General features: G+C 35.4%; 1 pseudogene; it reads left to right on the top strand.

The window, feature by feature from the left end:
- Nucleotides 1-5084: 5084 nt before the first annotated feature.
- On the top strand, nucleotides 5085-7398 carry LOC113189643 (melanoma-associated antigen B4-like; annotated as a pseudogene).
- The last annotated feature ends 4657 nt before the right edge of the window (nucleotides 7399-12055 follow it).

Genomic DNA, 12055 nt, shown 5'->3' with positions numbered 1-12055 from the left:
AAATATTCATACATGCATGATTTTATCTCATGATTTTATTTCTTTATTTTTAATGCCAACTTTGTAAATTGGAGTATGAGATACAATTAAGTACCCCAACCAAAAATATAACTCAATGATTTTTATAAACTGATCCCAGGATTTTAGCCAGCATCCAGATTAAAAAAAGAGACCATTATCAAGCCATCAAAAGTCTCTTCTGCTCTTCTTTTCCTATTACTCTAGAACCCTAAAAAGTTTCTGGTCTTTAATATCTTAGGTGAGTTTAGCCTCTTGTCTCAAATTCGTATACATGGAATAGTATAGTTTTCTTTGTTTGTGCATGGCTTATTGTGCTCAGCATTGTTTGTGAGATTCATCCATGCTGTTGCATGTACCAATATTATGTTCATTCTCACTATGGTACAGTATTTCATTGTATGAATGTTGCTATGATATTTGTACTCCATTCTGCTGCTGTGCATCTGGATTGTTTCTAATTTGAGTATTTTATAAATCATGCTCATGTGAACGCCTTTAACATACATTATGTGAATGCAATTATATATTTCCATAGTTGTTATGTTTTGGATATGAGGTGTGTTCCCCAAAACTCTTATGTTAATGCAAGAATATTTGGAGATGAAATGATTAATTTATGAGAGCTATAACCTAATCTGTCCATCCTAAACTAGACTAAACTTAATGGTAACTGAAGGCAAGTGGGGTGTTGCTGGAAGAAGTGGCTCACTGGGGGCTCTGGAAGGGTTTATCTTCCCTGTGGCCACTTCTTCTCTCTCTCTGCTTTCTGGATGCCATGAATAGAGAAGCTTTTCTATGCCCTTCCATGTGAAGTTTCAACTCTCCTTGGGCCCAGGCAATGGAATCAGCCATCTATGGACTGAGACCTCTGAAACTGTGAGCCCCAAATAAACTTTTCCTTTTCTATGTTGTTCATGTGGAGTTTTTTTGTTTGTTTGTTTGTTTTGTTTTGTTTTGTTTTGTCATAGTGATGAAAAGCTGACTAAAACAGGAGTGTATATGCCAAGGACAGAATTGCTGTACCATATAATTTGCATATGTTCAGCATTACTTAAAGGGTTTTCAATGTGATCATTATAATTTACATGCCACCAAAAGTAGATGAGAGTTCCAGATCATCCATATTTTGAACAACAGTTGGTAGTCCCTTAATTTTAGTCATTTTGAGGATATATTCTAGGATTCATTGTGGTTTAAAATTTTTAAAATTTGAGATGTAACTTAAACACCATAAAACCTACTTCTAAAAGAATAATTCAGTGGGTTTTTTTTAGTATTTTCAAATTATTGCATAACTATTTTTTAATTAAATTATTTATTTATTCTAATTTGTTATACATGATGGCAGAATGCAATTCATTTCATATTACACTTATAGAGCTCATTTTTTCCCATCACTGATTGTACACAAAGTATTTTCACACCATTTGTTTCTTCATACATGTACTTAAGGTAATGATGTCTAACTCTTTCCATCATCATTCCCACCCCTTACTCCTTTCCTTCCCCTCCCTCCCCTTTGCTCTATCTAAAGAGCCTCATTTCTCCCGTGCTTCCTCTCCATCGTCATTATGAGTCAGCATTCTCATATTTGGGATTGGCTTGCTTCACTTAGCATTATTAGAAATGTCTGTTGAAATTCTTTGCCCATTTAGTAATTGGACTGTTTGTCTCCAACTTCATCTATTTACTTACAAATGCCATGATTTGATTCTCTTTTAATGCTGAGTAATGTTCCATTGTGTATATATATCAGAGTTTCCCTATCCATTCATCTACTGAAGGGCATCTGGGTTGGTTCCTTACTTTAGCTATTGTGAACTATGCTGCTATAAACATTAACATGGCTGTGTCCCTGTAGTCATGATTTAAATCCAGAATATTTGCATCACCCCAAAAAGAAGCCCTGTACCCATAGCATTTCCCCACCTTTCCCCTTTATTCCTAGACCTTAAAATATAATAATGTACTTCTTGTTTTTAAAGACTTGACAATGTTAGACATTCTGCATCAATGAAATCATATAATTTGTGACTTTTTGTTCTGGTTCCTTTCACTAGGCATAATGTTTTCAAGGTTTTTCCAGGTTGTAGCATGAATCAATATTTCATTTCTTTTCCTACATGAGTAATATTTTATTGTTTGATTATACCACATGGAGTTTATCCACTGATGGACATTTTGTTTATTTCCACTTTTGGTAATTATAAATAACATAGCTCTGAGCATTCATGTACAAGTTCTTGTGTGGACATATACTTTCAATTATCTTAAGCTTTATATTAGAATTGTTGGGTAATGTGGTAACTATATTTTTAACATTTTGAGGAATTGCCAAACTGTTTTCCAAAGTGGTTGTGGTATTTTACATTCTTCTTATCGATATATGAGGTTCCAATCCCTTATATTCTCAGAAACACTTTCCTTCCTTCCTTCCTTCCTTCCTTCCTTCCTTCCTTCCTTCCTTCCTTCCTTCCTTCCTTCCTTCCTTCCTTTCTTTTTATTATAGTCATTCTAATGAATGAGAAGTGGTCTGCTATGATTTTGATCTGCATTTTCCTAATGGCTAATGATGTTTAAATCTTATGTGTTTATTTTCCATTTGCATATCTTATTTGGAGAAATCATCTGTTGAAATTCTTTGCCTATTTATTAATTGGACTATTGTCTTTTTATTATTGAGCTATAATTGTTTTTTTTTTTTTAAAGAGAGAGTGAGAGAGGAGAGAGAGAGAGAGAGAGAGAGAGAGAGAGAGAGAGAGAGAGAGAGAGAGAGAGAGAATTTTTAATATTTATTTTTTAGTTCTCGGCGGACACAACATCTTTGTTGGTATGTGGTGCTGAGGATCGAACCCGGGCCGCACGCATGCCAGGCGAGCGCGCTACCGCTGAGCCACATCCCCAGCCCAATATAATTGTTTTTTTAAAAAATATATTCTGGATATGAGACCTTTATCAAATATATGATCTGTAAATGTTTTCTCTCATTCAAAAGTTGTTTCTTAACTTTTTAAATATTGTCCTTTGCTGCACAAATGTTTTAAATTTTGATGAAGTCTGGTTTATCAAAATATAGTTTGGTTTCTTACTTAAGAAACCATGTCTAATACAGGATCATGAATAGTTGTTCATGCACTTATGCTCTTGTCTATGGGTTTTAGAAAGTATGCTTAAGTTCAAGATTGATTTTTGAGGTGACTTTTGTGTTTAGTATAGGTAGGTTTCCAACTTTATTATTTTGTGTATGGATATCTAGTTGTAACATTTTATTGAAAAGCTTCTTTCTTTCATGTGCTTAATATTTGCTTTACATAATATTTGTGTCCTCTGATGTTGGAAGCATATGTATTTACTATATGTTCTCTTAATGAATTTACCCCTTTATCATTAAATAATGACCTTCTTTTTCTCTTGTCACATTTTTTGACTGGAAGTGATATTACTGTAGATTATTTTAAAGGTTCTATTTATCAACTTTAGGAAGTTTTCTTCTGTCCTATTTTCAATAAGAGTTTTTTTATTGGTTCCTTTTATTTATATATGCCATTAGAGTCCATTTTGTTATAATTAAACAAGCATGAAATATATCTTATTCTGCTTAGGACCTCAGAGTGGTATATGTACATGATGGTGAGATTCACTGTGGTGTAGTCATATATGTACATAGGAAAGTTATGTCAATCTTTCTACTGTATTTCTGTTCATTCCTCTTCCCTTTCCTTTATTCCCCTTTATCTAAATTTGAATTTCTACTCTTTCCCTCCCCCTTACTATTGTGGGTTAATTTTCATATATCAGATAAAATATTTCACATATTTTTTGGACTGGCTTATTTCATTCAGCATGATAGTCTCCAAATCCATACATTTATTGACAAATGTTTATGTCTTTATGGCTAAGTACTATTCCATTGTGTATATATGCCACGATTTCTTTATCCATCCATCTGTTGAAGGGCAACCAGGTTGGCTCTATAGTTTAGCTATTATGAAATGTTTTTTTATGAGCATTGATGTGGTTGTGTCACTTCAGTACCCTGATGTTAAATTCTTTAGCTATATACCGAGGAGTAGAAAGAATTACATGGTTAAATGGTGTTCCCATTCCTAGTTTTCTGAGGAATCATTATACTGCTTTGCAGAGTACTTACACCAGCAGTTTGCAGTTCCATCAACCATGTATGAGTTTACCCTTTTCCCGACATTTATTGCTACTTGTTTTTTGATAATTGTCATTCTGGCTATAGTGAGATGAAATCTCAGCATAGTTTTAATTTGCATTTCTTTAATTGCTAGAGATGTCAAAACACTTTTTAATATATTTGTTGACTGTTCATACTTCTTCTTTTGAGAAGTATTTGTTTAGTTCCTTTGCCCATTTATTGATTGGGTTAATTATTTATTTATTTATTTTTTGGTGTAAAGCATTTTGAGTTCTTTGTATATCCTGGAAATTAACACCCCGTCTGAGGTACAGGTGGCAAAGATTTTATCCCATTTTTTAAGTTCTCTCTTCATGCTTTCAATTGTTTCCTTTGCTATAAAGAAAGATTTTAGTTTGATGCCATCCCATTTTCCAATAAGAATTTTTACCACCAATGGTTATAAAATTTTATCAAGTGCCTTCTTTATACCTATTGACATAATCATTGCTTCATTCTTTTTTTCTGTTAATGTGGTTAGTTTTATTGATTTATAGAGTGCACTTTCACATTACTAAAATAAACCATATTTTCTATAATATATATTACTTTTTATGACATTAAATTATAATTTCTAATATTTTATTTGCATCTATAATTACAAAAGATTATTCTATATATGAATCTTTAACATCAAAGTCATCCGGATTGAGATTTCTCTTCATTGTGAAAATGTTTTTATCTCTTCACGAGGCTGTGGTGAGTGAGGCCTTGGACTGAACATACGTAGCCTCAGGCCTACTGAGAGAGACGAGCCAGGTGTTGACAGGTGTCTTGGTCCCAGCCTGGCCGTCCCTTGTGCCAACACTCGTTGCCTGCTGTCCCTGACAACAGTCATGCTTAGGGATCAGAAGAGGAAGCTATGTTCCGAGCCAAGCGCCAGCAGGCCTGCGATGAGACCCAGGGCCTCAGGGGTTCTCAGGCCACTGCAGAGGAGGAGGTGAACACTGGACCTCAGACCCAAGTAGATATGGGAGGGTCTGTAAAGCAGGGTCTTGGAAACAGCCCTGGCCCTGGCAGGTGCACTTACTCTACCCACAGCTTTCTCTCTAGCTTTCTCCTCCTCATCTCTCAAAGCCTCCTCATACATCTCATACACCTCTTCTTTTTTTTTTTTTTTTTTTTTTTAGCAGTAAATGGTTTTATTGGGCTACTGTCAGGTTCAGAGGGCACAGCTTTTACTGTAATGAATCAATCCCCTAAACCCTGAACTCGGGTAGTTTCAATTTTATACCCAGCATGTAAGGGGAGGGGCTCAGAAGTTCACAGTCTACAGAAGTTCACATAAAAGCATTTTTTCTTTCACTGTTCTGGACAAGTTAACCCTTCAAGGACAGCACCTGAGAAGAAGAGAGCTTCTTCTCCCCTTTATTTTCTCCCCTGCCAGCTATTAATTACCATGGAGCCCAATTGTTAACTTCTCTCATCTTAAAAATGTAGACATCTTTGTGAAGCCCCAGCTCAAGGCTAGAGGCCTTGCTTACACATTACTAGAAACTACTCTACTGGATACCTGTTTGTGAGAAACCAGTAAGGGGGTGTCCAGAACCTGGAGTGTTGATGTTTTCTGGCCAGTGGCCAAGTAAAACAGGGAAACATGAAACTTAGAAGTTTATCTACATTGCACTCTTTTGTAGAAACTCTTTTGCTGATAGTCCTAAAATCGGCCAAGGTGAAGATTTCTAGAGAAGCCCAGTTAAGACTTTTCTGTGGAGAATGTGGGTGTAACTTCAATAAAACTAAAAATGTGTTTCATCCCCCCAAATTATTTTTTTTAATTTAGTATTTATTTATTTTGAATGTACTTCTCTTTGAACTTATTTTTCTGGTTTCAACTGCATGGGATAATGTAGCCAAAACCTTATGCTATCATTACTATATATTATCAAGGTTCAGAGCACAGTAATTTCTATAGACTATGCTACTGGTTGAGGAATATCTTTTTTTAAATTTTTATTTTATTTTTATTTTTTTATTGTTGGTTGTTCAAAACATTACATAGTTCTTGATATATCATATTTCACACTTTGATTCAAGTGGGTTATGAACTCCCATTTTTACCCCGTATACAGAATCACATCAGTTACACTTCCATTGATTTACATATTGCCATACTCCTGTCTGTTGTATTCTGCTGCCTTTCCTATCCTCTATTATCCCCCCTCCCCTCCCCTCCCCTCCCCTCTTCTCTCTCTACCCCCTCTACTGTAATTCATTTCTCCCCCTTGTCATACACCTCTTCTTTTGGTAAGAGTGCATCCCCCAGCTCCCCTGCTGCTGGCATTAGCCAGGTGTCTCAGAGAGCCCCACCCTCTGGCTCTCCTGGTGCAGGTGATTTCTGTAAAAGTTCTGAAGTAGGTGCCCAGGAGAGAATGCCAGGCAGCTCCCAGGCAGCAGCCTCTCCTGAGAGCTCACGTAGAGATCCTCTCACCAGGAAGGCCAGTCTATTGGTGCAGATCCTGCTGGAAAAGGATAAACAGAAGAGCCCATTACACAGGCATATATGCTGAAGGTGGTCAACAAGAAGTACAAGGAGTACTTCCCTGAGATCCTCAGGAGAGCCTCTGAGCATGTGGAGCTGGTCTTTGGCCTTGAGTTGAAGGAAGTGGATCTCAACAGTCACTCCTACATCCTTATCAGCAAACTGTGGCTCTCTAGTGAGGGAAGTCTGAGAGGCAGTAGGGGCTTGCCCAAGACGGGTCTCCTGATGATGCTCTTGGGTGTGATTTTCATGAAGAAAAACCGTGCCACTGAGGCACAGATCTGGGAATTCCTGAATGTGTTTAGGATCTATGCTGGGAGGAGGCACTTAATCTTTGGAGAGCCCCGGAAGCTCATCACCAAAGATTTAGTGCAGGAAAGTACCTGGAGTACCACCAGGTGCCTGATAGTGACCCTCCCATGAATTCCTGTGGGGTCCCAGAGCCTATGCAGAAATCAGCAAGATGAAGGTCCTGGAGGTTTTGGCCAAGATCAATGAGACCAACCCCAATGCCTTCCTTAATCTGTATGAGGAGGCTTTGAGAGATGAGGAGGAGAAAGTAGGAGAGAAAGCTTTGGGTAAAGTGGGTGCACCTGCCAGGGCCAGGGCAGTTTCCAAGACCCTGCCTCACAGACCCTCCCATATCTACTTGGGTCTGAGGTCCAGTGTTCACTTATGTTTGAAGAGCAGTTAGCTTTTTGTGGGCTGGGAGAGCAGTGGGCTGGAGGAAGCAAAATGTTGGTGGTCTTTTCCTGTTATGCATAAGTAGAAATCTATCTTGTTTGGGTTTTTATTTTGCAATGTTGTTCCTTTTAATTGAAGATTTATTGTGCTTCTGTTTACAGCCTTGTCAGTGATCTAGTTCTCACATTCACTGCTGTGTAATGGGTCTGAAAGGTACAGTTGTAGTAGTTCTAAAAAAATTTTCACAGACTATGTTTTCTTCATGATCAGAACTAATCAACATGTTAACAGACAGAGGTTTTCCAAGGAAATGTGAAAGAACCTCACATTAAAAGTTGTGTATAACATTATGGAGAAAAAAATGTAAAAAGAGAAATGTAAAAGATGCTTAATACTTGGTTTGGTTTATTCCTTAATTTATAGTTGCCTCTAATCTTTTTTTTTTGTCTTTTGCTTGCAATATTAAATGACATCTTGGATTTGCTTACTTTATTCTAATTTATGTGAAATTAAATAATAATAAATTAAAGTAATAACTCAAAAAATGTTTTTATTATCAGATTCACCTTCACAATTTAGGATTATTCAGATTTTCTATTTTCTCTTTTATCAGTGATTTTATTTCATCTCTACTGTCAAATTTACTGACATAACATATTTTAATAATATTCATTGGTTATCTTTTTAATTGTTCTAGCTTCCATAGTAAGTTCAACTTTTTCATTCCTGATATTAGAAATTCATGTTTTGTGCTCCTTTATTTATTTTTTCTTGATTAGCTTGGCAAGCTTGTTTTATTATGTTTTCAAAAGTATAAGTTTTGTTTTTACTGATTTTTCTTCATTTTTTTGTTATCTAATCAATTTCTGATCATTTATTATGACATTGGTTCTATATACTTTTGTTCAGGTATGATTCTTCTAGAATGATATGGTAGCTTAGTTGGTTTCCAGTCTTTCCCTTTTTTTCCTGATGTATACATTTAAAGGGAATAAAACCTATTCAAGCACTTTTGTTTAAAGGTATCTCCACAGTTTTGATTCACTTGTAGTTTCATTATCACTCAATTTGAAATGTTCTAATTTCAATTGTTGTTGCTTTTTGCCTAAGTCAGTGATTGCTTTGGGGACTTTCTAGTTACCTTTTTGTTTTTGTTTTTGAGTTTTATTCAACAGTAATCAGAAACATATCTTGAATTATTTCAATTCTTAGACGTTTGCTGGGATTTACTTTTTTGATACTGTGTACAATCAGTTTTAGAAAATAGTTCATGAGTTCCTGAAAAGGATGTTTCTTGGTTTTTATTTGGTTCAGGTTCTGTGAGGATTTGATAATTATATTTGGTTTTTGTATTTTCTTACTTATTTTTGACTGCTTATTTTATCAGTTATTGAGAGAAGCACATTAAAATCTCCCATGTTTATGAATTTTTACATTTTTGTTTTGAGTTAAGTTTTGCTTTTCATCTAATCTAAAGCCCTACTATTTGATACACACAAAGTTAGAGTTAGGGCTTTTTTTTTTTTTTTTTAAATCTTCCTGGTCTTCCACCATCCCCTTTATATGAGTTTCTTTTTCTTTTTCTTTTTTTGTTGTTGTAGAGTGCCTTTATTCTTTTATTTGTTTATTTTAATGTGGTGCTGAGGATCAAACCCAGTGCCTCATGCATGCTAGACAAGTGTTCTGCCACTGAGCTACAGCTCCAGCCCATTTCTTTTCTTTTCTTTTTTTGGTGGTGCTGGAGATTAAACCCAGGGCCTTGTGCATGTGAGGCAAGCACTCTACCAACTGAGCTATATCCCCAGCCCTACCATCCCCTTTATCATTGAAAAAATGTCTCCCTTTATTTCATTTATGGCCTCAAGTGTTTTTATACTGCTGTTTATATACTGTGTTTTATACTGCTATTTGCTACAGAGCCAAAAATATCCTTTGATTTTTTTTATTTGTCAAATATAAGTTTTTAATTAGGATTTTCAAATATATACCACAATGAAAATCATCAAACAGTATTGTGAACAGTGTAGCAGTATAAATGTGTGTACCGATTCATCATAAAAAGATGGCATTGGGACCTGCTGAATACGATTTTTTTTTCATCATTTTAATTCCAATATTTTTGTCATCACTATATTTAGAGTTTCTTCCTTATATTTGGTGCTTTGCTTTTGCTTTTTTAAGTCAAGTATAATAATAAGACTTTTGTTTGGATATTTAATCTACTTTTATATTCGGTTATTGTTCCTACCACATGCTTCTTCTGTTTAGGCCCCATTTATATTCCATTTTTGTCTTACCATCATTTTTTAGTGTTTAAATATTTTTATTCATCTGTTTGTCCCTTTGCCTAACTTACTAGAAATTCTTTGTTTTTGTTTTTCTATTTACTCATTAATCTGGGTAGTACAAAATGTATCCTGGTTTATTGATTCTATGAAAACGATTACTTTGACCAATTCCTGGATAATGTCCTTGACATATTTAAACTTCTTTTTTGACCTGTTGCCCACCATTTGTGTTGTCATGTATTTTAATTATACATATTAAACATATAGTAATGTTTTAGAGATAGTTATTTTGATTTACCCCCATGTGTTTAACATTTCCTATATTGATTATTTCTCATTGAATTCCTATATATTTCTTTTCTTTCCTGTTAAGGTCATTTTCTTCTGCCAGAGTGTAATAAAATCCTTTTATTATTTCTTTTATTTCATGTCTGCTAAGTACACATTTTCTCAATTTTTGTTTATTTTGCTTTTATTTTTGAGGGCAGATTTATCTATTCCCTTTTTGGAGGTTGTCTCTCAGCAAACAAATTAGATGATATTACTAATACTCTCTCCCTCTCTTCTTCTAGTTCTACTTGTAGAAACAGCCCACCTGAAGGAAGTTTTTATTCTTGATAGTGGATATATATTTATCTAGTGTCACTTTCTTGTTGATCATAGAGACAAAATGAAAGAGACCAAATTATTGATGCTTGGGTCTTGTGGCACATTAGATCCTAGAACCTGAGAGAGTTGGACTAATGGTTATCTTTCAGCAACCAGGTTCCTTGCTCCTCTTGTGCAAAAGAAGAAAGAAATTGGAATGCTGTTAGGAGTGTTGCTTGAGCAAGATGGCTCCACAAGGAAATGTAAGGATTGGCAGCCAACTGCTCTTCCCCTGATCCATTGTACACAACATTATAAGCTTTGGTTTTCTGAACGCCTTTGTCTGAACATTGAGCCTATGTAGGTCATGCTTCCATTTGCATGATACGTTTTCTCTAATTCTGACAAATGCTCCCCTGTGATGTCTCCTTGGACTGCTGGTTGTTGGTGTTATTTTGCCTCCATTGATTTCAGAAAAGGGTGGGAGCAATATATTGATTAAATTTCATCAAAACCTCACTCAGGAACTACTAGTCACTCTTTCTTCAATTATCATTGCAAAATTCCCAGGCATGTAATCCAGTGTAGCTCAACATAGGCTTTGTTATTAGCTTATGGTGATATTAAGCTATATCAATGATTCTGGCCAACAATTCAGAGGTTTTCCAAATTTTAATATAAATTCATTCTTAGTATGAATTTTCCGGAGAGAATTTAAAGTTCAAATAGTAAGTGGCATATGTATGTTCTTAGAAATCACAGTCCAAGTCTTTAAAGTCCCAAATCAGATTTTCTTAAAATTTTGCTTTGAAATAACAAAGACATTAAACACAAAAATTCCCTCATGTCAGTTTCTTGTTCTGTTTTGTCTTAGCAGGAGGAACTGTGGAACAGTAGAGATGGTGTTGTATATCCAGCTCCAGCACTAACATTATGAAGTTGGATTTCATTGCCTCTCTAATACACATAGAACTCAGCTGCTTTTGCAGTTTTAACCTCATTGTTTGTGAGTCATATTGAGAAACAAATATAGAAAAATGTTTTTTCTCCAATGATTAACAAGCCTGCCTAGATGAAAACTGTATTTTCTCTATTACCAAATCCTTGACTCAGCTGGGTCAGCTTAGGTAAAAGCTACACCTGTAGATTTCAATATCATTTGCTGCAGACCACACACTTATGTCTCAACAACTTGAATCTTCCAACCATCCCACACTATTGTAAATAACCTCAGCTTACAAATGCTAGCAATGATTAGCTGTTGGTCATTCAATGTCAACATCCCATGGAACCAAGTTCACTGAAGGTGAGAGTCCTTATGTGTTCCCCAAATACAATTCAATCTCTTCCCTCTCTCCCTGCCCGGTACAAACTAGAGGACCAGATATGGGAATCTGAGGGCATAAATTATGCCAATTCTTTCTTTACCACTAGTAGAAATGGTAATAAAAGTATCACAATTCACTGGGAGAAAATTGTTTGTAGAACTTAGTTCAGAAAAGGACTATGAAATGCTTTTGTCAGTGTCTCTCCATTGCTGGTCTATATTTTTGGACAAGTTACCTTGGGGAAAATTTGGTATTCCCAATCATTCTCTTATTTTGGTATTGGGCAGACAGGTCAGAGATTTAAACCTCATTGATTATGAACTGCTAATACATTATTGTTACAAAAACTGGAGCAATGGATATTACTCATGAACCTGGCCGCTCTCAGTAGATGCATAGGTGAAGGTTAGGCAAGAGGTTAGGAACATTGCTCTAGGAAATTAACCATAGAAATTAGTGAGAA

Source organism: Urocitellus parryii, chromosome 4 (assembly GCF_045843805.1).
Source record: "Urocitellus parryii isolate mUroPar1 chromosome 4, mUroPar1.hap1, whole genome shotgun sequence".
In the NCBI taxonomy this organism is placed as follows: Eukaryota; Metazoa; Chordata; class Mammalia; order Rodentia; family Sciuridae; genus Urocitellus; species Urocitellus parryii.
This window is presented reverse-complemented; position numbering and strand designations above follow the sequence as displayed.